Source organism: Podarcis gaigeae, assembly GCF_964106915.1.
Source record: "Podarcis gaigeae genome assembly, chromosome: 15".
Lineage (NCBI taxonomy): Eukaryota > Metazoa > Chordata > Lepidosauria > Squamata > Lacertidae > Podarcis > Podarcis gaigeae.
The window spans coordinates 45,091,465-45,116,398 of record NC_139692.1 but is presented as its reverse complement, the minus strand read 5'-3'; the positions used below and the strand labels follow the sequence as shown (position 1 = coordinate 45,116,398).

The following is a 24,934-nucleotide window of genomic DNA, read 5'->3' as shown; positions in this document are numbered from 1 at the left end:
TTATAAAGAATTATGAAAATTCACACTGGAAGGTAAGGCTGTCAGTGGCTTGTAACTGCTATGGCTCTGTTCTCCCTGCCCTGGCGGAGGCAGTGAATGTATCTGCATGCCAGTCCAACTGGGCCGGGGAGAGCTGGCACACTCAGGTCCTGCTTGCAGGCCTCCTTTCTTGCCCCAATGGGGCCACTGAGAGAACAGGAATTTGGACTCAGGGGGCCTTCAGGATTGTAAAAGAGAACCTCCAATCGGAGGCCTGCTGTGATAGCAGAACCTCCACGCCCAAAGGCAGTCTACCTCTGTATACCAGGCAACGGGGAACAAACAATTGAGAGTTGCTCAGGTCCCTTTGGGGCGTCTGGCTGGCCACGATGGGCCCCCTTTGCGAAGGCCATTAACCAACTGTCGCCGGAAATCACACCCCCCCCCTCATTTACACGTGTACTGCACAAGCACCACACACATACACGCATCCCCCTCCCTGACCCTAGAGATGCCCTTTTAGAGGGTCATCTCTTAAAAGCCTTCCGTAGATAAGGAAGCGCTCGACCGACAGTCTTTCGCCATAGCGCTCCGCTTCGCTCTATTTTTACTGTGAGTAGACCGGGCGCCTGAACTTTAGGTCAAACAGCGGCAGCCTCAGCCAATCACCATTATCAAACAGCGCCCCTTGCGGCGACCACGCTGGTACTGCAAGCCGCAAGCGTCTGTTCCCTCCCCTTTTGACAGCTCTCAATACAATGTTTCCGAGTTCAATTGACCGTGACTGATCTAATCAAAATGTAGCAAGTTGCTTCCGAAAAGTGAAAGTACTTTGAACTTCAAGGACCATACTCTTTATAAATTCACCAAAAATCAGCCGTACATCTGATTTTCATCGGACCACTTTTATTTGACTACATATTACAAGGACTATCAAAGGGGGGTAACCTGACACATGGCAACCATAATCCTTCGACCGAGCGGTCACGTACTCTGCGGCGGACGTGATAACCTTGATTACCATCGTGATGGGCTCAGACAGAAGGCTATCTGTGACACAATAACTTGCATCTTTTAGTGTATTCCGCACGGACTTTCACAAAGGACTCTGACCGGATTCCCCTCAGGGGGCAGGAAACTTCGCCCTTCTCTTTTGTCTTTAAAATGACTCATGTGGGGAGGGGAGAGGAGACCCCGGCCAGGTGTCAGGGCACTCAGATTACCTGTGAAGCCCCTCCTCGACTCCTCCTAACTTTAATGTAATCATGATGTAAATATGATGTAATTCTGGGGGGTGTAGCTTTGGGGATTAGCAACTAATAAAAGTTAGGGTCTTCCTTTGTTCGGGGCTTCCATCTTGCTTCACTTCGTGGGCGGTGGGAGTCCTGTCGCGACAGTCTTTTCTTAAATAAAGACCGAGCCTACTGGCTGCTGTTTTGCTCTGAATTGCTCTGGTCGGTGTCTTCATTTGTCCAAGAGAGAGCCCTCGGACTTTCCTGTAACAGTTTTGGCGACCGTGCTCAGGGACACTTGGTTCTCCTGCAAAGGTGAGAGGGGAGATAGAGGGGATCGGGCGCCACTGGGCAACATTTGCCCGGGGATCCTTTTTCCTCTCCCTGCATCCTCTTTGTGGGCGGTAATCAACCGTCACCAGAAGCCCAACCAGAGAGAGCAAAGGCGAGGTAAAGCCGGCCAAGGAAAAGGATCCCGGGATCTACGAGGGACATCAACGGACGTGAGTATGGTTCTGAATAAGATACATTGGGAGGAGGGTGGAAGGTAACATCTCCACAACAGCCAAATCTTTCTCTTTATTTCCAACATCACACCTAAATCTTGAATCTCTCTTTCTCTTTCTCTCTCCGTTTTCCCTTTCGGAGTGTGGCCAGGGAAAACGTGGTGCTTATTGTTTTCTGATGCCCTCTTTCGGAGTCGGCCAGAGGCGTCCCCTACGAATCTCTCTATCCTTTTCTCCCCCGTTTTTCCCCTCGGAGCGTGGCCGGGAAAAAACGTGGTACTTATTGTTTCCCTGACGTCCTCTCTCGGAGTCGTCTAGAGGCGTCCGTACAAACCCTTTCTTACTGTCCCTATTTATGCAAATGAAGCCGCCCCTCCTGCACGGCGACCTTTGTTAGGGATGACCCGTGTACGTGAGAACGCAAGGTCATTTGCTTCCTTTCAAAACTTTGTTTTCTCGGGTCCTGATCTGGCACTGCACTGCGCAGGCGTTCAGTAAGGAATCCGAACTTAATCCAAAGGCTAGGCAGGAGGCTGTTGTGGAGGGTAGAGGGGAGGTTCACAATTGGGGCCCCACACTAGGATTAGTCTTGTAAACAGTACTGTGGTTCAGGTTTCCGGGCAGAGAGACCCGTGGTTTAGGTTTTCCGGGCAGAGAGACCCGTGGTTTAGGTTTTCCGGGCAGAGAGACCCGTGGTTTAGGTTTTCCGGGCAGAGAGACCCGTGGTTTAGGTTTTCCGGGCAGAGAGACCCGTGGTTTAGGTTTTCCGGGCAGAGAGACCCGTGGTTTAGGTTTTCCGGGCAGAGAGACCCGTGGTTTAGGTTTTCCGTTCAAGTTTGAGATCTTCAGGGATTAGTTCGTGATTTATGAATGAGAGAAATTTGTGTTGGTTCAGGATACTTTGGTTACTGAAGGAATCTTCTCTTCCGTTTTCTCTTTCTTTTCCCCCATTGTCCGTCCTCCTTGTGTGTGTGTGTGTTCAACCCCACTGTCTTTAACGAACTCTGTTAACAGAAATAGATAAATAAGAAGGAGAGATGGGAGCTCAGGCTACCAAGCATTCAGACCTGACTCCTCCCAGTGACAAGGCTTCCGTGGAGCCTTTCCACTCCAGGGAGGACTCTGATACCCCTCTTCAATTCGTCCTCCAAAACTGGAAAGGATTGAGGGGAAGGAAGGGACTCTCAAAGTCCAAGCTAAAGGACCTTTGCAACATCTTCTGGGTCGCTTTTACCCACCACCTAGAACCAACCTCCAGGTGGCCACCCCACGGCTCTTTTAATCTCGTAAAGATACAAGCTCTTAAATCCTATCTAGCTGACGAGAGGCCCCAACAACTATACTATTTAAACATTTTCATAGAAGCCCGTGTAGTGTTTCAACGGCTGCAAGCTCAAGTTGCCCATCAAATGCCTGTTCTAAAACCAACCGGACCTCCCCCATATGATGAGATTAGAGCCCAGGAGGAGCAGTTGGATAGGACCCTTGTTCCTTTCTACTACCCGGAACCACGAGCCCCCCGACCGCCAGGACCCGGGGCAGGGGACAGAACAGGAACTAGCGGGGGAGGCGCAGGACTGAGAGAAGGTGTAGCAAACCAGCCCGCCACCGCTGCTGCCCTTTCCCAAAGTACATCCAATACATCGCCGCCCCACCCTTCTTCAAGCACATCAAACCTAGAAGGAGACCAAGTAAGCTTGGATCTTGGACCCTTACTCAATGGGCAATTTCTAAACGAAGGAAGAGAGGGACCCGTCTCCAGTAGAACTAGAAACAGGGATAATTTGCAAAACGGAGAAATAGAAGGTGCCTTCCCTCTGCGAGCATTACCTATACCCCCGGCCAGAGTAGGAGACCCACCCCGCATGGTATTTACTCATCAACCCTTCCTTACTTCGGACTTAATGAATTGGTCCGACAAGATGCCCTCCCTACGTGACGACCCTGACAAATGCCACCGCCAGGTGGCCACCATTTTCTCCACTCACAACCCCACCTGGGCAGATGTGCATATGTTGCTTGGGGCCCTATTCAATGAGGCAGAAAAGAGAGAAATACTAGCAAAGGCGGGGGAAGCTTTAACCCGAGAAGATTACCAACCAAATCGTCCCGCCTCGATGTCCCCACTGACCGCTCAGACGTTAATCAATGATCCTGACTGGGACTATAACACAGACAACGGCATATGGGGTCTAAAAATTTTTAAGAAGGCCATCCTAGATGGTATTAAAGCTGCGGGACAGCGAACCGTAAATTGGACCAAAGTCCAAGCCGTCCTTCAAGGACCTGATGAACATCCTTCCGACTATTACTCAAGACTAGTTTCTGCTATTAAGACCTGGGGTGGAATAGACCCAGAAAGCCCACAGCATGAGGTAATAGTCAAAGGATTCTTCAAGGATCAGGCCAATGCCGACATCCGAAAGGCATTAAACTCTCATCTTGGGTATGATGGAAAAACTATAAACGAAATCCTTTCCATCGCGAAGTCTGTATTCAACTCAAGAGATGAACGGAAGAAGAAGGATCTAAAATCCGACTCTCCCCGGGTGTTAGCCTATGCAGCCGGGATCCCTACACCCAAAGAGAAATTTAAGCTAGGAAAATCAGATTTACCTGACGACCGTGTCTGCTTCCACTGTGATGAAGTAGGGCACATAAAAAGATACTGTCCTCTTCTGATAGGAGCCAGGAGGGCAGAGTTTAGAAATCCGAAGCCATACAGGTCAGAGTACAGGGAAACCACCTATCCCAGACCTAGGGAACCTTCCTCTCCACACGAACCAAACCGACCCCAAGCGCAAACACAACCCTACTCAGCACCCTCACAGCCACGGCCTCGGAACCCACCTCACGACGTCACAAATCCCTTCAAACACGGTAACCGTCCCACGAACCCAACTCATGAAATGGTGATGGAGGAATACCAAGAACATTGACAATTAGATGCAGATCCCGCCTCTTTCTCTTTTCTTTGTCCCGTTCTACAACTATCCTCTTCCGACCCAATCTGCACAATGCAAATCGACGGACAGTCCTACGATTGCCTTTTGGACACGGGTGCCACCTACTCCACCCTCACCAATAGCCATTTAACCCCCGGGGAAGAAACCAGAACCGTAATGGGACTGGATGGAATCCCTCGGAACTGCCCTCTCTCCAGACCTGCAAAAGTTTCTGTCGGACCGCTATCTGTTAAACATACCTTCTTATTGACATCTAGCCCCGTCAATCTCTTGGGGAGGGATCTGCTCTGTAAATTAAACGCCACCATACAATGTGGCCAAGAAGGCATTTTCTTACATATGCCAAATGAATCCATCTTCAATTTCCAAGGAGTCCTACAGGAAGCCCATACCACCACAATTGATCTTCCGCCCGAATTGTTAGAAGGTGTCTCCCCCTCCCTATGGGGAACCGAATCAACCTCTGTTGGACTCTTAAAGTCCGCGGTGCCAGTCAAGATTAACTACAGAAAGGATCTACCCTTCCCATGTACTAAGCAATACCCCCTTCCTCCAGACGCAATAGACGGATTGGCCCCGATGATCGATGAATTCCTGAGGATGGGAGTTTTAGTCCCATGCGCCTCTCCCTGCAACACCCCTCTACTTCCCGTCAAAAAGCCCAATACAAATCCTGTCAAATGGCGCCTCGTCCAGGATCTCAGGCTCGTCAATTCTTTTGTTATACCCCGACACGCAGTAGTCGCCAACCCACACCACCTCCTAAGCACCATCCCAGAAGGAACTGTGGTCTACTCTGTCATAGATCTATGTTCTGCCTTCTTCAGCATCCCCGTAGACCCAGAAAGCCAATTCCTCTTTGCTTTCACCTGGCAAACAGGGCAGTTAACCTGGACTCGACTGCCCCAAGGATATGTAGAGTCTCCAGCAATCTTCTCATCTATATTACACCAAGATCTATCAGACGTGACTCTGCCAGGAGGCTCAGCCCTGAGACTCTATGTTGATGACATTTTACTCTGTGGTAAGGATCTAGAATCCTGCAAAAAGGACACTATAACTCTCCTAAACTTACTAGCACAGAAGGGACACAAGGTATCCCCGAAAAAGATACAATATTGTAAGAAAGAGGTGAAATATCTTGGCCACATGCTAGGAGAGGGCACCCGTGCGCTGACCACAGACAGAATTGAGGCAATAACCAAATTACCCCTACCAAAAACTAAAAGGCAACTCCGGGGTTTCATCGGAATGAGTGGATTCTGCCGAGCATGGATTCCGCGCTACGGGGAATTCACCCGCCCCCTTACAGCAATGACACACGACAATGCCCCAGACCAGCTGCAGTGGTCAGCAGAGGCACTTGAAGCCTTCGAATCTATTAAGAAAGAACTGCGGTCCTCCCCTGCACTCGGACTCCCAGATTATAGACTACCTTTTTCTCTATTTGTGCATGAGAATAAGGGAGTAGCTTCAGGCGTCCTAACACAACCCTTCCAAGGGAAGAATAGGCCTGTCGCTTATTACAGCCTTCAACTAGACACCACTGTACTAGGAAATGTAGGATGCCTTAGAGCCGTGGCAGCCGCAGCCCTGCTCCTAGAGAAGGCACAAGAAACTGTCCTGGGACACGACCTAACTGTCAACGTCCCCCATGCTGTTGCTACTCTCCTTAGCCTACAAGGATGCCAACGTTTTACGATACAACGATTAAACAGATACGAGGCCATCCTTCTCAGTCCTTCAAACGTCACCATAAAAAGAGTAAATTCGCTCAACCCCGCAACCCTTCTGCCCCTCCCTGACGATGGCACCCCACATCACGACTGCTCTCAAATAGTCCGCCATGTAGAGAAACCACGAGAGGATCTTGATTACCTCCCTTTACCTGAACCAGATCTCATCATGTATACTGACGGGAGCTCCAAGGTTATAGGAGGGGTACGGAAAAGTGGATATGCCATAGTCACCGATAGTGAGACCCTGGAGGCTCGACCGATCAATGCAAAATATAGTGCACAAGCGGCAGAACTTATCGCCCTGATCAGAGCTTGTGAATTAGGAGCAGGACGAAGGATCACTATCTACACCGATTCGAAATATTGTTTCGGGTTGGTGCATGCTACCGGGCAAATCTGGTTACAGAGAGGTTTTTTAACTACAGCAGGAACGCAAATTGCACACGCCTCCCTAGTACAGCGCCTCATGAACTCAATACACCTTCCGGCAGCTATTGCAGTGGTACATTGCAAAGCACATACGAAAGGCAGGGACCCAGTCTCTAGAGGGAACCAACGGGCTGACAGCGCAGCCCAGGAGGCAGCCCTCCAGCCCCCCCCGACAGATAATGAGTTCCAAGGACCACAAGTCTTATCAGACGTGGATTTCACAGAAATGTACAAAACTGCGACCCCAGAGGAGATTAAAGGATGGATAGAACAAGGAGCCCACTTGGAAAATGACGTTTGGTATTTCCCGGATAAAAGACTCATAATGCCCAGACTATGGGTACCCAAACACTTGAGAATCCTGCACCAACGTACCCACTGGGGCAGAGACAAACTTATAGACACCATACAACGCTGTTGGTACGCCCCAGGGCTTGCTCTAGCCGCTAAAACTGCCGTAAAGAATTGCCATACTTGCCAGAGCTTTAATCCGAAACATACTGCCAGATGCCCACCAGGGGCAAGACCATGGGCTTTTGTCCCATTTGAAAGTCTTCAAGTAGATTTCATAGACTTACCCCCTTGTCTCGGCAACAAACATGCTCTCGTAATTATCGACCAGTTGACTGGGTGGGTAGAGTGCTTCCCTACTCGTAGAGCTACTGCCCACATTGTTGCAAAGATCCTATTACAAGAAATCATACCCCGCTTCGGAGTTCCCCGACACATAGACAGCGACAGGGGTTCCCACTTCACATCAGAAATAATCCAACAGGTTGCAAACGCCCTCGGAATTAAATGGAAGCTACATACTCCATACCATCCGCCCTCCTCCGGGCAAGTAGAAAGAATGAACCAACAGCTTAAATCTCAGCTAGGAAAACTTTGTAAGGACTCTGGTATCAAATGGGTTAATGCCATTCCACTAGTACTCCACAATTTAAGAGCATGCCCTCGTGGAAACCTCAAATTATCTCCCTATGAATTACTATTCGGAAGACCATCCCCAGTATATAATACCCAATTTCCAACATCAGAACTAGAGGTTGGAGAGACAGAGTTAACTAGCTATGTAATACAACTCCAGAAACAACTCACTCTTTTACACCGATACGCTGCCTCCAGCCAAAATATTCCCCTTGATGAAAACATTCACTCGTATCAACCAGGGGATTGGATACTAGTGAAGACTTACCATAAGGTACCCTTGCAGCCCAATTGGGAGGGCCCCTACCAGGTACTTTTAACCACTCCAACTTCTGTTAAGGTAGCAGAAAAAACAGCCTGGTTGCACCACACCCGCTGCAAACCCGCATCACCACCCGAACCCACAGCAGACGACTCGCCCTACGACACACCAGCGCGCCCAACAGACGACGACACCGGCACCGAGGAGGACCAACAGACCGGACCAGATCGGGGCACGAATCGAGCCCAACAGACCGGACCAGATCGGGGCACGAATCGAGCCCAACAGACCGGACCAGATCGGGACACGAATCGAGCCCAACAGACCGGACCAGATCGGGGTACGAACCGGGCCCAACAGACCGGACCTGACACATCAGCCCATTGGACCTCCGAACTAATCACATCAGCCGACCAGAACAACCGACCCCCTATTCGACTCAAACTCCGTAGAACAGACGTCCGCGTTTGACAGCTCTACAGTTTGACAGCTCGATTTGACAGCTCCGCATTTGACAGCTCTGCAGTTTGACAGCTCCGTTTTACAGCTCCGCATTTGACAGCTCTACAGTTTGACAGCTCGATTTGACAGCTCCGCATTTGACAGCTCTGCAGTTTGACAGCTCCGTTTGACAGCTCCGCATTTGACAGCTCTACAGTCTGACAGCTCCGTTTGACAGCTCCACAGCCTAACGACACCCTCTATTCGCAATGGCAAATACCATACCCACTCTGCTCGTCCTTTCTCTTACTTCTACTCTCTCCCAACACCCCATAACCACACACGGCTCCTGCCCAGGATTACAAATGGAATACAAATATCTGGACTTCGGAATTGTTGACATGGTGAAAAGAGGGACACCGGACCGCCTGGGGGATTTTGAGTTCTGCCTACCCGAAACCCGCGTTCTCCTTCGACATGCCATATTACCGACCCTCGCTGCTCACCAAACTTGGGAACTTTTTATTCGCTCCCCCTCTTACATGCCACTGGGCAAACTCATCCTCACCAGAGATGGCCCTTGGAACCGAGCCCGCTGCCTCAATGGTTCTTACGTACTCTTTTCTGATGGTACACCCAAACAAACTCTGAACTGGACACTTCTAGACAACGGGGGTACTGAATCAGTTTATACTGACCGGAATCACCCCACAGACCGCCTAATTCATGGGTTTTACTGTCAAAGAGTGGATACCACCCCACGCCAAACCATCCTCCAAGGAGTTTGCCTCCGAAGGTACTGCTGCGTCTGGGACATCGGATTCGCTTCCGGTTGGGACGGGAAAGCGTACCTTGAAGGCTGGCATCACTCCGTTACACCTCCAGCAGAATGGGACACTACTGGACCCCAAAGATGTGGGGGTCTCACCACAAACCTCACATACCTACTCCGCCAAGACCCCCTCCACCCCGCCGGTACCGCACCTCGACAAAGGGGGGAACTGTCAATATCTGAAAACCCCAACAATAATGACTTTTTGTCCACTTGGCATTCCAACACCTATGTGAAACTGATCTCTCAAATAGCTAAACAGACGACAACCAATGAGTGTTGGATTTGTGCCAATGCTCCTGCACACCTCCACAGTGGCATACCATTTCTTGGAGTACCCCTCACCCTGCAACAACATCTCTCCGCTGACGTACAATCCTGGAACCTGACTGCCGTGAACTTGACTTACCAATACATCTATCTAACTGGGCCCACAACAGGTGACCTTTGCCGGAAGTTCAGCGGGAATGACAAAGTTATCGGTGATAGTACTTGTAAGTACACCATTGACATTACTTTAAACGGAAGGATTACCCTATGGCACCAGAACAACCCCTCTATCCACCCCAGTTTAACGTCTGCATGGAAACGCGTAATGAACTTACCTGACCCCTGGAGCCCTTCCCCGGTCTCCCAATGTTTCTTCCGTGCTTTCCTCACTGGCCGCATAGACTCGTGTTTACAAGGGCTGTTCTGGGTTTGTGGCCACCGCGGCTATGTATGGGCCAGTCCCCACTCCCGCGGCACTTGTTACCTTGGCCTCATCCTACCTGGGGTCCGGGTCACACAAAACCTACCCCCCGGGAGAAAACGCAATAAGAGGGCAAAGGACTTATCGCAACTCTCCGACGTAGCAGCCAATAGTGAAACTTATGGCCGGGCTCTCTTTCCTGCGTATGGAGCCGGCTCCAATCACGTCGATATCCTTAAATTAACGGACATCCTACTAACTTTCATGGAAGAGTCCAATGCGGCTACTCAATCTATCCTGACAGAATTGACGGAAGTCAGGCAGACCGCGATACAGAACCGCCTTGCTTTGGACTACGTTCTTGCCTCGACCGGAGGCGTTTGTGCCCTCGTCGGAACCGAGTGCTGCACACACGTGTCCGATCAAACCCTTAATATCACTGGACACCTTAACAACATCCATAAACTAACGGATGAGCTTAAAGACATCCAACATGAAGGACTGTCGGATACTCAGCTGTGGAGCTGGCTGCCTGGGTCAGGTTGGATAAAACAACTCCTAGGGAACGGACTCCTGATCCTCATCACTGTGACCATCTGCATTGCTGTCTTCTGCTGCGCAATCCACTGCTTCCCGATGTGCTGTCAGACCTGCGGCTCTTGCCTTCCGACTCTTCGCCCACTATCAGCTACTGCCCACAGACTGCCAGTACCAGGAACCCAGGCGACTCCCATCGAAATGGGACCCCTGAAGAACTTCCAAAATCTGGATTCTAGGTATGACATGTCAGACTTTTATTGATTATACGGAGAGAAGGATTGCGCGGTTTTCCTACCTTCGCAATCTTATCTCCGAAGGGGGGAACTGTCGCCGGAAATCACACCCCCCCCCTCATTTACACGTGTACTGCACAAGCACCACACACATACACGCATCCCCCTCCCTGACCCTAGAGATGCCCTTTTAGAGGGTCATCTCTTAAAAGCCTTCCGTAGATAAGGAAGCGCTCGACCGACAGTCTTTCGCCATAGCGCTCCGCTTCGCTCTATTTTTACTGTGAGTAGACCGGGCGCCTGAACTTTAGGTCAAACAGCGGCAGCCTCAGCCAATCACCATTATCAAACAGCGCCCCTTGCGGCGACCACGCTGGTACTGCAAGCCGCAAGCGTCTGTTCCCTCCCCTTTTGACAGCTCTCAATACAATGTTTCCGAGTTCAATTGACCGTGACTGATCTAATCAAAATGTAGCAAGTTGCTTCCGAAAAGTGAAAGTACTTTGAACTTCAAGGACCATACTCTTTATAAATTCACCAAAAATCAGCCGTACATCTGATTTTCATCGGACCACTTTTATTTGACTACATATTACAAGGACTATCAAAGGGGGGTAACCTGACACATGGCAACCATAATCCTTCGACCGAGCGGTCACGTACTCTGCGGCGGACGTGATAACCTTGATTACCATCGTGATGGGCTCAGACAGAAGGCTATCTGTGACACAATAACTTGCATCTTTTAGTGTATTCCGCACGGACTTTCACAAAGGACTCTGACCGGATTCCCCTCAGGGGGCAGGAAACTTCGCCCTTCTCTTTTGTCTTTAAAATGACTCATGTGGGGAGGGGAGAGGAGACCCCGGCCAGGTGTCAGGGCACTCAGATTACCTGTGAAGCCCCTCCTCGACTCCTCCTAACTTTAATGTAATCATGATGTAAATATGATGTAATTCTGGGGGGTGTAGCTTTGGGGATTAGCAACTAATAAAAGTTAGGGTCTTCCTTTGTTCGGGGCTTCCATCTTGCTTCACTTCGTGGGCGGTGGGAGTCCTGTCGCGACAGTCTTTTCTTAAATAAAGACCGAGCCTACTGGCTGCTGTTTTGCTCTGAATTGCTCTGGTCGGTGTCTTCATTTGTCCAAGAGAGAGCCCTCGGACTTTCCTGTAACACAACAGAACCTCCAGGCACAGGGGCAGCCTACCTCCAAACTGCAAGCTGGGAGAGCGCTGTTGCCTCCATGTCTGGCTTGTGGGTTTCCCGTTTGGGGCATCTGGTTGGATGCAGGATACAAGACTAGAGGGGCCACTTTTTGCCCGATTCCAGCACACACACCCCCAGGCTCTGCTTATGTTCTTATGGAACCTCCAAAGGCACTTTATCTCGGGGGCACTTGGCAAGGACAGGAGGCTGGACTAGACGGGCCCCTCTGGCCTGATCCTGCTTCTACAGGGCTCTCCGGGTGGCTCTCCACGCCGTGCCCAAGCGGGAACCGGGGAGGAAGGGCGAGAAACTGGCTTCGTGGCCCCTTGCTGGCTGCGCGCGGGCAACGCGAGGCGCATTTCGGGGTGGCGCGCGCGCGGAGAGGGCGCCTTTCCCCTCAACGAGTTCCGCACATTGAAGCGAGGCTCTGGTGAACTCATTGGCGCGGCGGGGGGGGGGGTCTGGGTGCCCCCTCCCTTCCCCGCCATTAATCACCGCGCGAGGAGGCGACGCAGGCAGGCCAGATGCGGGGAGCCAGCGCCTCTCTCCTTCCTCCTCCAGCAGCAGCAGCTGCGGCTTTGGCGCATGCTCAGCGGTGGGCCCAGGACCGGCCTGACTTGGACAGGATACAAGCCCCCATTTCCGAGCCTCCCCCCCTCAAAAAAGCCCCCCACACCTGGCTTCGATTAAGCAGCGCCTTGGCTGCCCGCTCCAAACCACTCTCAGCGCGACGCCACGCTGGAGGCGCAGGGAACTGTTAATCCTCCTCCTGGCTCCCCCGTGCCAGGCCAGAGGACCCGGGCCGAAGGAAGCCCTTCCTGGGGAGATGGGGGCCAAGGCCCAGCTCCCCTGCCCTGGTTTCTCTCTCTCTTTCTCTCGGGCCCGTTGGCCAAGCTCCCTGGCAACATCCCCACACGGGCTTCGGAGGGTGTGGTGTGGTAAGAAGCCTTCCTATCCCCCCTGCTCGAGAATCCAGAGAGCCCTCGCCCCCACTCCCAGCCTCTTCATCTGAGGGGTCCCTCCTCTCAGCCCATTCGCACCTTCAGGCCTCATCCTGCTCTCCTCCCTCCCCATAATTGTGACTTAATCCTTTTGCAACTGGCTCTGGATTTGAGGAAAGTGGGGGAACCGTAAAGAAAGTCTCCTTTGGGTCTGGGAGGGAGGAAGGAAGGGGGGACGGGACGTTCCCTGCCGTAATGCCAGACCCCTCCAGTTTCTCCAGGGAGAGAGAGGCCCATCTCACTGGGCAAAGGAGAACTGGAGCAGGAGAGGGAGGCTCTGGCCAAGGTATGGCTGATGGGCGGCTTATGATGGGTGGGAAACAGCCAGGAGGGACAAGGGCTGCGAGGAAGCGGGTGGTGGAGAGAAGGGGTGTCCCCTTGTGTGCACACAAAATCATAGAACTGTAGAGCTTGAAGGGTCCCCCAATGGTCGTCTAGCTCAACCCCTGCAATACAGGAAATGCAGCTAATGGATCCCTGACAGGTGGCCACCCAACTTCTGTTTAAAAACCTCCAATGAAGCAAAGAATCCTAGAATTGTGAGGTTGGAAAGGATCCCAGAAAGGTTGATAAGGACAAAATATTGGGGTACGGTACTTAAACCGTTTCCCAACTTCGCCAGGGTCTAGAGACCTGCGGGTTCAGAATTGATCAGGTTCAAGCAAGAGACCTCAGCCAGGCAAATCAAAGCAAAACAGCAGCTAGGAAGCCTTGATCATTTTATTGTTGCAATAAGGTTCCCAACTCCCAAGCAAAAACAGGGAAGAAAAAGCCCAGAACAAAGGGCATATGGGCTGTTAAGAGTTGTGGGATTTAATATCACGGAAACAGTCAAATACAACATTTCCTTTTTGCCCAGAGTGTACACACAGGGGAATGTTGCTCCAGCCAGGAGGACTTCCTGTCACACCTGGAGGAGCCTCCCCCTGCGTGTGACCAGGTAGATGGGCGTGACGTTGGCAGACCCTACAAAGGGGCCAGTCTCTCTCTCTCTTGATCCCTTCTCTCCATTTTGCCTTTTGCTGTCTGCTGGCTCTCAGCCAGCAGCACATGCGCTCATCCCTCACAGAGGATGAACCCACAGTTTTCTCTGTAACTGTAACTACAAGCTAAAGCAGGGGTAGGCAACCTAAGGCCCGGGGGGCAGATCTGGCCCAATCGCCTTCTAAATCCAGCCCCTGGATGGTCTGGGAATCAGCATGTTTTTACATGAGTAGAAAGTGTCCTTTTATTTAAAATGCATCTCTGGGTTATATGTGGGGCACAGGAATTCGTTCATTCCCCCCTCCAAATATAGTCCAGCCCCCCACATGGTCTGAGGGACGGTGGACCAGCCCACGGCTGAAAAAGGTTGCTGACCCCAGAGCTAAAGCCTGCCTTCATACTGTGAACTGAATGCGAGTAAACCTTACCATTACTTTTAAAAGAAGACTATTGTATCATTATTGTTTTTAAGAGGGAACTAAAGGGGATTTACCAGGAACAATCCAATCTGGACAAGCCAGACTGGATTGCTTAAAGCAAACGATTCTCATGAATCCATCCACTCGCTTCCTGTAATGTGCAAGGGAATGTGCTCTGCTACTAGCTCACTAGCGTGAGTGAGGAAGGATAATATTTAATCAATATATCCTCCCTTACTATCCTCGAAAAATTCCCGCAAGAGTTCCCACATTTCCCCATGATACATTTAACACAGCAGCATCAAAATATCACCGGTATGTCACGGGAAAAGCTGTGGCGCCAGGCAGAAGCCTTGAGATCCAGACATGCCCCTGTCCATCATGCGTGGTTCAAGTCCACACTTCACGCGAGTTAATGAAAATATCTACATATCCAAGGTGTGCGTGGGCGTCCCAGTTCCATTCCTTCCATGAGTCAGGTCCCCTCCCCTCCATTCTTGGACCACAATTTTTATTACCCTTTGGAACTAAATGAAACCAACTATTGGGCTATTTCTTTGGTGAATTTCTCTGTTTGGGGACGGGGTCTCCTTGCCCAGGGCAGGTTGTCCAATGGAGGGGAATGTATTGAAATCAGTGGTGGTGTTTGCATGTGACGCCGTGCGGCGGAACGAGCGCCTCTGCTCTGGAAATGGATGTTGTCAAATTCACACGAGCTCAGGAGGCCAACGCTTCTGATGTGTTGGCTGGATAACCCCCCCCCCCCAATTCCCCCCCCTCCGTAATAAAACCATCCTACCCATTCCCAAAGGGCCATCCTCTGTGGGTGCAGCAGAGATCCTGCTGGCGCCCCCGATAAGGAAAAGGCCTCTTTGCCAACCCTCTGGAGGGCTGAGTGTGCCCGGCCAGCCTTGGTGCTGCTGGCGTGATAATTGCCGCGTGTTTGCGTCACGCCCGCGCTGGCCCTGCAGTACCTTCCTGTGGCCACCGGGTGGCAGCACCTGCCCCTGCTAGCGCGCCCGTTGCCGGAGCAGCAGCGACGCTTGCTGACGCTGCTCAGCGAGTGACGAAGGTAGCAGCCGGGGCGAGGTGGGGGGTGTTCAGGATCTGGGGGGTTGGCATGGCTTGGCTTGGCTTGGCTTTGCCTTGCCCGCTGGGTCGGGAAGGACGTGCCCCGAATGCCACGGAGCCCCACAAAAACTGGCCTCCTTCACCTCGGGGGCAGGCAGCTGGCAGCTCCCAGCCTCGTTGCAAAGACAGAAGCAGGCTCTCTTCTGCCTTTGCCAGCTGCATGACAGGCAGATATCCAACAGGGGACGCTGTGCTGATCGCAGCAAGCTACACCTGTTGATTTCCCGCCTACTGTGTACCCAAAACCTTGGCTAGGACACATGGGCGGCTTCCTGTTCCTGACCTCCTAATCTTGCATCACCAATGTGTGTTTAATTATAAGCAGCCGGTATGGACTGCTAGGACCAGAACCTACCGCACAGGGTTGTTGCGAGGATAACTGTGTCATAGAATCATAGAATCATAGAGTTGGAAAAGACCACAAGGGCCATCGAGTCCAACCCCCTGCCAAGCAGGAAACACCATCAGAGCACTCCTGACATATGGTTGTCAAGCCTCTGCTTAAAGACCTCCAAAGAAGGAGACTCCACCACACTCCTTGGCAGCAAATTCCACTGTCGAACAGCTCTTACTGTCAGGAAGTTCTTCCTAATGTTTAGGTGGAAACTTCTTTCTTGTAGTTTGGATCCATTGCTCCGTGTCCGCTTCTCTGGAGCAGCAGAGAACAACCTTTCTCCCTCCACTATGTGACATCCTTTTATATATTTGAACATGGCTATCATATCACCCCTTAACCTCCTCTTCTCCAGGCTAAACATGCCCAGCTCCCTTAGCCGTTCCTCATAAGGCATCGTTTCCAGGCCTTTGACCATTTTGGTTGCCCTCCTCTGGACACGTTCCAGTTTGTCAGTGTCCTTCTTGAACTGTCCTCCGCCCCAAGTCCTTGAGGGATAGGGGGAATATAAATGCAACCAACCGATCATTCAGTCAAGCCCTTAACAGCTCAGGACCTGCTCAAAGCAATTCTGTTTAGGCAGAGCTTCTCCAGACATGAACTGCTGAGAGGTGTTTTAGGCATGGATGTTTTAGTTGAGACTTCTGTATCGCAGGGGGTTGGTCTAGATGACTCTCAGGATCCCTTCCAACTCTACAGTTCCGTGATTCTGTTAATCTGGTTTTTACCTAGTCATTATTTTAACTGTTTCTTGAAGGTTTCAAATAGTTGTTCTTAAATGCTTTTTAACTGATAGCTTTTGTAAAGTGCTTTGAAGGTTGTTTTTACAGTCAAGCGGCATATAATACATTTTATGAAACAAATCAGATCTATAACCCCTCTTTCCAAAAATGTAAGTGCTAAACTCAACATAACAAAACATGGCAAGCAATAAATAAAATGCACCAGAAAATTTAAAAATCCAGTCTGGGCTTTCAGATCCCAGCAGCGCATAACTTTGCTTGAAGCGACCAAATCTTCAGTGGGCCATTTTTTCCTCACAACAACCCTGCAAGGTAGGTTAAGCTTAGAGACTGTGACTGGTCCAAGGTCACCCAGCGAGAGTGTCATGTCTGAGTGGGGATTTGAACCTTGGTCCGACACCCTAACCACTGCACCATGCTGTCTCCCTTTCCATGACATTGCCCATTGCACTTCCCATCTCACACTTTTTAAAGTAAGATGGTGAGCTATTATATATATATATGGAATGTTCAGGGAGGCAGGAGAGGATATATTGTTTATTAATATCCTTCCTAACGTGCGTTAGCAAGTTCCTTTACTTAGCAGAGTTTACATTCCCCTTTTGCATGCACAGCAGATAGCTGGTTGCAGGCTTGTGTAAGCCTCTCACTGTTTTATACAATTCAATATTGAATTGTATATTCCTGGTAAGTTCCCTTTTATCCCTCTTAAAAGAATAAAGACATGACAATCTTAAAGTCAATAAAAGTTGTTTATTCACATCAGTTCACAATTGGATCCCTGATGGCAGATTTAGTTACAAATATATACATGTGCATCTACCCAATATTTGATCCCACTGCTTCTGCTAGCTGAGAAGCTAGCAGAGCATTTCTAGCTAAGAAGCTGGTCCAGCGACAGAGGAAGTGAAAAAGAGAGAGAGTGGCAGCATGCCTTGTCCTTCTGTTACCTGGACAGGTAAGGTCACGCCCACCTCTAGCGACATGCAAAGGAAGGATGCTCCAGCCAGGAGGAAACAGGGAGTTTTCGACTGGCTGGACCAAACATTCCCCCGCATGTCTTCTCTAGACGCTGCTGGACTGCAACTCCCATCATCCTCTCTGGCTGCTGGGAGTTGGGGACCAACAACATCTCGTGAATGGCAACCGATGCCCCCCTCCCCTGTTAATGACCCCCTGCTGGGCCCTGTATGATGTGCAGTCCAAACCTAGGAATCTTTGCCGTGCATGTGTTGTCGTACAGCGGTTTGCAAAGGGTTAAAGCAGACAGAGAAGGGAACTCCCAAATTCCTAAACTGTCTCCTTGTCCTTTGATCTCCGTGCTGACCTCTCCTTTAACGCTAGGCTGATACTCTCGGCTTGCAGCTCTCACTTCCTGCCTCCCCCTCCTTTCTCTTGGGGGGAGTTCTTGCCTTTTTGGCTCTATCCCTGCGGGAAGAACAAAGGTGGCAAACGTGGCTTCCTTGTATTGCCAAATCACTCAGAACGAGGAACTATTTTCCTATCCAAATACGCATTTCCTATAATAAATTTAACTTTCTTCTTCCAAGAACAGTTTACCCAGAAGGAAGCCCAGCTGAGCAAAAGGGTGCTAACTCTGCAGGGACTGCGCTCAGGATCAGGCCCCCCCCCCCCCGAATTTCCAGACGCGAGACCTTCAGGAGCTTCAATCTGCTTCATCGGAAGTAAAATTGACCTCGCAGAGCTGGTGGCGAGGACCACCATAAAGAGCGAGAAAATGGGGTGGTGGCCTGAGCCTCCTCAAAGGGGAGTGGGAAGGGCCTGAGAGAAGCTGCTTCTCCTGCGACGAGCAGCTGTTTGGTTTAGCCAATCCTCACCGACCCTCAAATGCTCCTCTGAAAGCCATGAGGACTAGAACCTTGGGGATTCCTTTAGAGCGGAAATGAGAGGGGGTTCCCCACTGTCTGGCACGGGGTGGGGGGAGGGGGTAGTCCTGGGCGCGAGGGATGCTGAGGTTTCTCTGTGATCCGCAAAATTGTTTGGTTCCTGTGATATTATCAAGGTGAAGATTCTGCATTTCCCTTTAGAGGTTGATGGCGCGGCTGAGTTTCTGCCTGTCAGGCAGCTATGAAAATAGGGATATGGCTCTCTGGATGTCATTGGACCCCTTCATCAGCCCCAGCAGTAAAAAAAGAAGAGAGAGAGAGATTTGGTTAATAATAAGATATAATAATACGAAGATGCGGTCCAGCAACATCTGGCTTTGCTTTCCATGATATCTCTCTCTCTCTCTCTCTCTCTCTCTCACACACACACACACACTTACTCTTTCTTTACACCCACCGCACCCCGAGAGAAAGCGAGGAGTCCGGCTACTCCTACGTCCCTCACGAGTAGAGGAAGGAAAATGCGCTTTGCACATGCTCAGAGGACACCTCCCAACGCTCAGCTCTGGCAACAGTTGCGGTGGCAAAACGACTGTTTCAGTCCCGGGAGAGAGAGAGATGAGCCTCTGAGGTGGGGGGGAGTGGGGTTCAGAGGTGGTGGAGAGCTTGAAGGCGGATGGGAATACGGTACCTGTAAGGGGTTGAAGCGCCTGCAAACCTGGCGCAGAGTGTTGGGTGTGTGGGCTGCTGCGGGGGAGGAAGAGGTGACTAACCTGATCTCTGCGCCCACCCACCCACCCCACGCTTCCTTTCCCCGCTCCCCACGCCTCGTGCATCCCACTCTCCATTTCTCTCTCCATCCACCCGTTTCTTCCAGACTATTCTCTTCCTAGAGCTGCAGCAGTTCCGGGGCATGGGCAGAGAGAGAGGGGTGAGCTGGATCCTTCACCTGGGAGCGGGTTTGGACTCGGAGCGCAAACTCCGACAAGGAGGGGTGGACCAGCTCAGCGGGGGGCCCTCCCCACCTTGGCTCGAGGCAGGGACCCAGGCATCTTCCCTGCATCAGCAGCAGCCTTCATCCCTGGTTGCCATGGAGACCACAATGATGCTTTTCCAGGGCAGAATGTGAGGTCAGGGGAGGGAGGAGGACGAGCAGCTTCCAACACAAACAAGATCGGGAGGGGGAGAAGGCAATTGCGGGGGGGGGGGGCGCTCGGATATGGTTTCCAGGCAGTAAATACGCCGGGAATGGGGGGTGGGGTGCTTCTTTTTGCGGATTGCAGTATAGGAATGAAGCTGGAATTGGGAAGGTGAACCCTTGTGGCGCTGGGGGACGAGGACCGGAATCTGTGATTTGTCCTTTTCGGTGTTATCTGTGGGGAGCGGAGGTCACAGCCCGCTGACAAAGCCCCCACCCGCCGCCGCCGCCGCCTCACCCCACGCTCTGGGTTAACAGAGCTGGAGTAAAATAGCACTTTTAGCCCCCCTACGGACTAGCACCTTGGCACGACTTTAGAGCCCAGGGCGCATTTTTAACGCTTCCCTTGGAGCTGGGTGTGGGGAGAAGAAAGCGCCAGTTTTTCTCAGGAGGGGGCTGGCTTGTGATGACCCCTCCCACAGTCAGCCAGCCGGCGATGACCCTCGGGTGGCGCTGACAGTTCCTGGTCCTGCTGCCCATGCACCTTCTCCCACGCTGACTTATCCCCACGGTGTGTGCTCTCCGATTTAAGGATTATGGGGGGTGGGGGGGGGGACGCGGGTGCTCCACCTCGGCCCCTTTCTTCCTGCTGCCGCTTTGCCCAGGGCTGTGGGTGGGCGCCCCACCCTGGGAGGGGAAGGAGAGGATGTTGTGTCTGGAGAGAGAAAAGATTCCTGGAATATCTGCCGCCACCCCCCAAAGTCCCTTTTCAGAACCGCTGTGCGTGTTTCATGCAGAGTAGAAAGGGGGGGGGGGAGAGAATGAGGCATAATTTGAGGCTAGCAACGTAACGCACCCCCCCACGGCATCGTAATCTACTTCTAAGTACTCTGGCGCCCCCCTTCCTCAAAAGAGCCTCTTCCTTAGGATCAGGCTGGGTGTGTGTGTGTGTGGGGGGGTGTCATCTAGATATCAGTAACCCCTTTTACTCTGTCCTCAGAATCCTGTCCCAGCCTGTCATTGGCTAAGCGAAGTCAAACCCCAAAAGGAGAGAGTCCTCTTCGACCGTGTAGACACACGCGCACACTCGGGTTTATTCCGCATCCGCCGCTGGTTTGGGCACACGGCTTTAAGCACGACTCGCATCTATCCCGTACCTCCCCTGCCGGGTCTTCCGAAACGTTGCATTTCGATGCCTTCCCCCGCACCCTGCATGCAAACTGGCTTCGATCCTGATTGAGAAAAGCAGCCGCCTGGCTGCATTTGGAGCCAATCCGGTAACAGTGCCATACAAACCATTCCGCTGAACCGGTATCTTCTGGCGGGGGGGTTTCAGTGGGTGGGTTGATGCAGCTTTTGCCAGAGGCAGGAAGCGCTCACCTTGTTGAGTTGGCACGTGTAACTTGGAGAAAAGAGAATAGATTAATCCCAGATTAAAGCCCGAGTCTCTGTTTTGCTGGGCGCCTGTTAGCAACTGTATTTACCCAAGGGTCACGCTGTGGCTGGAAGTAGGTGATGAGGGGAGGTCTGTTCGATTTTATTAAGAGAACTCCCACTACACAAACACACACACGTGAGAACAAGAGCCTGGCTGCTGGGTCAGGACAAAGGGGCCCATCTAGTCCAGCATCCCCATCTCTCAGGGGCTAAACAGTTGCCTGTGGCAGGATTTGAGCATGGGAGCCCTCGCTCCTCCTGCAGTTTGCAGCAGCTGGTAGAATCGCAGAATCCTAGAACTGCAGAGTTGGAAGGAGGTCCCCCAAAGGTCATCTAGTCCAACCCCCTGCAATGCAGGAATCACAGTAAAAGCATCCCTGAGGGATGGCCATCCAATCTCTGCTCCAGTGAAGCAGTGGAGTCTGCCACCTTCTGAGGAAGTCCAACGTCCTGTAGGAAACCCGCAAGCAGGACCTGAGCGTAGAAGATGCCAGGAGGGCCTCTGCCAGTCAGTGTGTGCAGAACTGAGCTAAATGTAACTTTCTAAGTTCCTGTTTAAATAACCCCCTTATTCAAAGCCATGAGGACTGGAATTCAGGCACCTGCTTTGCACACAGAAGGTTCCAGGTTCACCCCCTGACAGCATCTCTAAGCAGGACTAGGAATGTCCAAGGCCACCTAGTGGGGACCTGAGCCTGGCTCTCCCGGGTCCCAGTCCCGCACCTTAGCCTCCCATCACACAATGCATGTCCCACAGACTCCTTCCATTCCAGAAGCCCCAAGACAGGTTTCCCCTCCTTAGGCTCACTGAGAAGTAATAGTGGGAACCTCAGAGCAGAGCCTTGCAGCACCTGGATCAGGACCCTGGGGGGAGAGCCTCTAGCCTGGCACCCTCTTCTCACAGTGGCCAGCTGCCCCTAAGAAACTAGGAATCTTGATAGACTGCCTCTGGAACTGGAGGTTCCATAGGAATGTCAGAAGAGCCTGCTGGATTAGGCCACAGGGGGCCCACCTAGTCCAGTCTCCTCACAGTGGCCAAATACTGCATGTAACCCAGGAATTTAGATAGACTACTTCTGGAGAGGGCAAACATCTCACAGGGTGTGGGGAGAGACCACCCAGAAATCCTCATGTTCTTACATTTTATTTCCACGTGGGCTCTTTCAGAATCTTGCGGGAATGAAATAAATTACACACAGCTTCCGGGTAGGCCTGAACTTGCTGTCTGACAATTCCTGCTTTTCAGGGAGTCGGACTAGATAACCCTTCTGGGTCCCTTCCAACAATAAAATTCTGTGATTCTATGGATTTCTAGCTCTTCGTTGAAAAGTCTATATGACGGTTCTACTTTATGAGCTTGCTTTTGTGGGAGGTCAGAAACTCCTGGGCACAAATCTAGTTTGGGGAGCTGCCCTATGCAAGGCCCATCTGGTTCAATATTGGTTGCACTGACTGGCAGCAGCCCCTCCGGATTTTAGACTTTCGTAGTCTCACCTGAAGATGCTGGCAGGGGTTGAACCTGGTACCTTCTGCATGTGGGCAGGTGCTCTACCACTCAGCTATGCCCCCCACCATGGACACGGCCTCGTTTTGTGGCCTTGGGTCTGTCGCTCGGCCTCGGCCTCCACTTCCCCATCTTTAAAATGGGAAGCATTTCCTCCTGCAAAAGAACTCTTTGTGAAGAGGCAGGCTCAGATATTGCCAAGCCGAAAGCGTGAGACATGCCTGGGTGCAGATTCCAGTGTTCCTCTCTGCCTCTCTCAATAGGCGGCTGGGGGGGCACCTCCCTGCTGCCTATCACTGTCTTCTCCCGCCTCTGAGCCTTGCATTTATCTGAGAGATAATGGGCTCTGCCTCCCACATAATGCGTCTTACAGAACCACTTCAGAGGCCGACAGGAAAGGAAGAGCTGAGGAGAGGAGAAGGGGAGGCGGGGGTAGACAAGAGGAGAGAAGGTCCATATATAACAGGGGGTGGTGAGTTCATGCCTCCCCCCTCCAGATGCTGTTGTTGGACTCCGACTCCCATCAGTCAGTGCCAGCCGGCATGGCCAATGGGCCATGATGGGCGTTGTAGTCTTAGGATGGGGAACATCTGTGGGGGCTCCAGATCTCGTTGGACTCCAACTCCCAACAGCTGGCCAGGGGATGATGGGGCTCCAGAAACATCTGGCAAGCCAGAGATGCTCCCCATCCATGTCCTCATCCAGCAACATCTAGGGGAGCAGGTGTTCCCCGGCCCTGAGATTGGCCCTCTGTTTGGTTTATACCAAGCGGCTTCCATGTTTGCAAATGCCTTGCAGCTGGCAATTCTTCAGAGGCTCCGTCAGGGCTGAATGGGAGGAGAAGAGGTTTGGGGGTTAAAGCACCTTACGAGCCATGTTTCCTGCCCCCAAACACCCCGCTTCTGAAGTGAGAGCTAGTCATGTTTTCCTCCTGGCGCAGAATCTGCCCTCGATACATTCTCAGAGGCATGCTTGCCATGCAGAGGTACATGGTAGAGCATGAGACTCTTAATCTCAGGACTGTGGGTTGGAGCCCCACGTTGGGGAAAAGATTCCTGCGTTTCAGGGGGCTGGACTAGATTGTCCCACTCTGCAATCCTATGAATTTATGATGGGCAGGAGAAGGACCCAGGCTTTCTGGGTCAGATTAAAGGCCTGTCTCTCTGGGAACCTTCCACTTCTGGAGGAGATGAACTGGGTTGCTGGGAGAGACAGGGGTAGGGCCTTGGACTGTGTGAGGATAGGGACGTTTAAGTCCCTTTCTCAGCATAGTAAAACTGAGTCTCACTCAGGGAGGGTGTCTAGCAGTGGCAGGATGGGTGGACAGTGTCTATAATAAAATGTAAACCCTTACCATGTTTTGTTGTTGCTTTCAGGCTCCGTTACCCCTCCAGGCCTTTGAAGGAAAGATGGGCAGAGGGACTTCAGAAGAGCCCTGTTTGTCCACCATCCTGTTCTCGCAGTGGCCTTTAATGGGAAACTTGCAAGTAGGAAACCAAGCCCACCAACTTTCTCTCCACCTGTGGCTTCCAGAAATGGGCCTTCAGAAGCATTTCTGCTTCTGACCATCACTGCCTCCTGAGGGAGGGAGTTCCAGAGTTTAACTCTGCTCTGCGTAAAAAAAAAAGTGCTTCCGGAACCTTCCAGCATGCTGTGTTTTAAATAAATACGTAAGTGAATGAACGCTGTACAAGGATTACTACTCAGCAGTGTAAATGCATTGTTCTCAAGGAGTTTCTGAACTCATTGCCTGGTGGCCGGATAGTGACATTGCAGGCACCCAGGCTGAGAACCCATAAACCAGGTAGCATCGTCACCCAAAACACCTTCTCTCCAGGTACCCCTTGCTCTGCCTCTCACACACCCATGGCAACTGGGGCAGCAGCACAGCACTTCCACAAGACCTGGGTTGAGCTGGGAGCGGCAGATCTCCATTCTGGTACACTGACCCCAAGCTGTGGGGGGGCTTAAAAGCACCAACCTCTAGCCCTTAACAGCCTAGAACCCTCGTACCTACGGGACTGCCTCTCCCAGTCTGCCCCACAGAGAACCTTAAGGGCCATAACTAGCAACACCCTAGAGGTCCCGGGCCCTAAGGAAGTCAGATTAGCCTCAACCAGAGCCAGGGCCTTTTCAACACTGGCTCCGGCCTGGTGGGTTGCTCTGTCTCACGAGACCAGGGCCCTGCGGAATCTGACTTCTTTCTGCAGGGCCTGTAAGACAGAGTTGTTCCGCCTGGCCTTTGGCTTGGAGTCAATTTGATTCCCTCCCCCTCTTTCATTTTTCCTTTCTCCTTCTGTGATGGAACTCCTATTTAGGGACTTCCCTGGCTTTTTTCTGGCCCACGTAGGAC

At 51.7% G+C, this 24,934-nt stretch overlaps 3 long non-coding RNA genes across 3 annotated transcripts in view; 2 read left to right on the top strand and 1 right to left on the bottom strand.

Annotated features, from left to right (window-relative positions):
* Positions 1-18,321, top strand: part of LOC310832972 — a 31,705-nt gene extending 13,384 nt beyond the window's left edge. The window contains exon 3 of the long non-coding RNA XR_014558493.1: positions 18,211-18,321. This is a non-coding gene — a long non-coding RNA (uncharacterized lncRNA). The remainder of the gene's footprint in view (positions 1-18,210) is intronic.
* Positions 17,394-23,960, bottom strand: LOC310832966. Its single transcript, XR_014558487.1, has 2 exons — positions 20,937-23,960; positions 17,394-18,783 (listed from the first exon to the last, which is right to left on the bottom strand). It is a non-coding gene; the product is annotated as an uncharacterized lncRNA (long non-coding RNA).
* Positions 19,442-24,264, top strand: LOC310832969. The gene is made up of 2 exons (XR_014558490.1): positions 19,442-20,211; positions 23,958-24,264. It is a non-coding gene; the product is annotated as an uncharacterized lncRNA (long non-coding RNA).
* Positions 24,265-24,934: the final 670 nt, after the last annotated feature.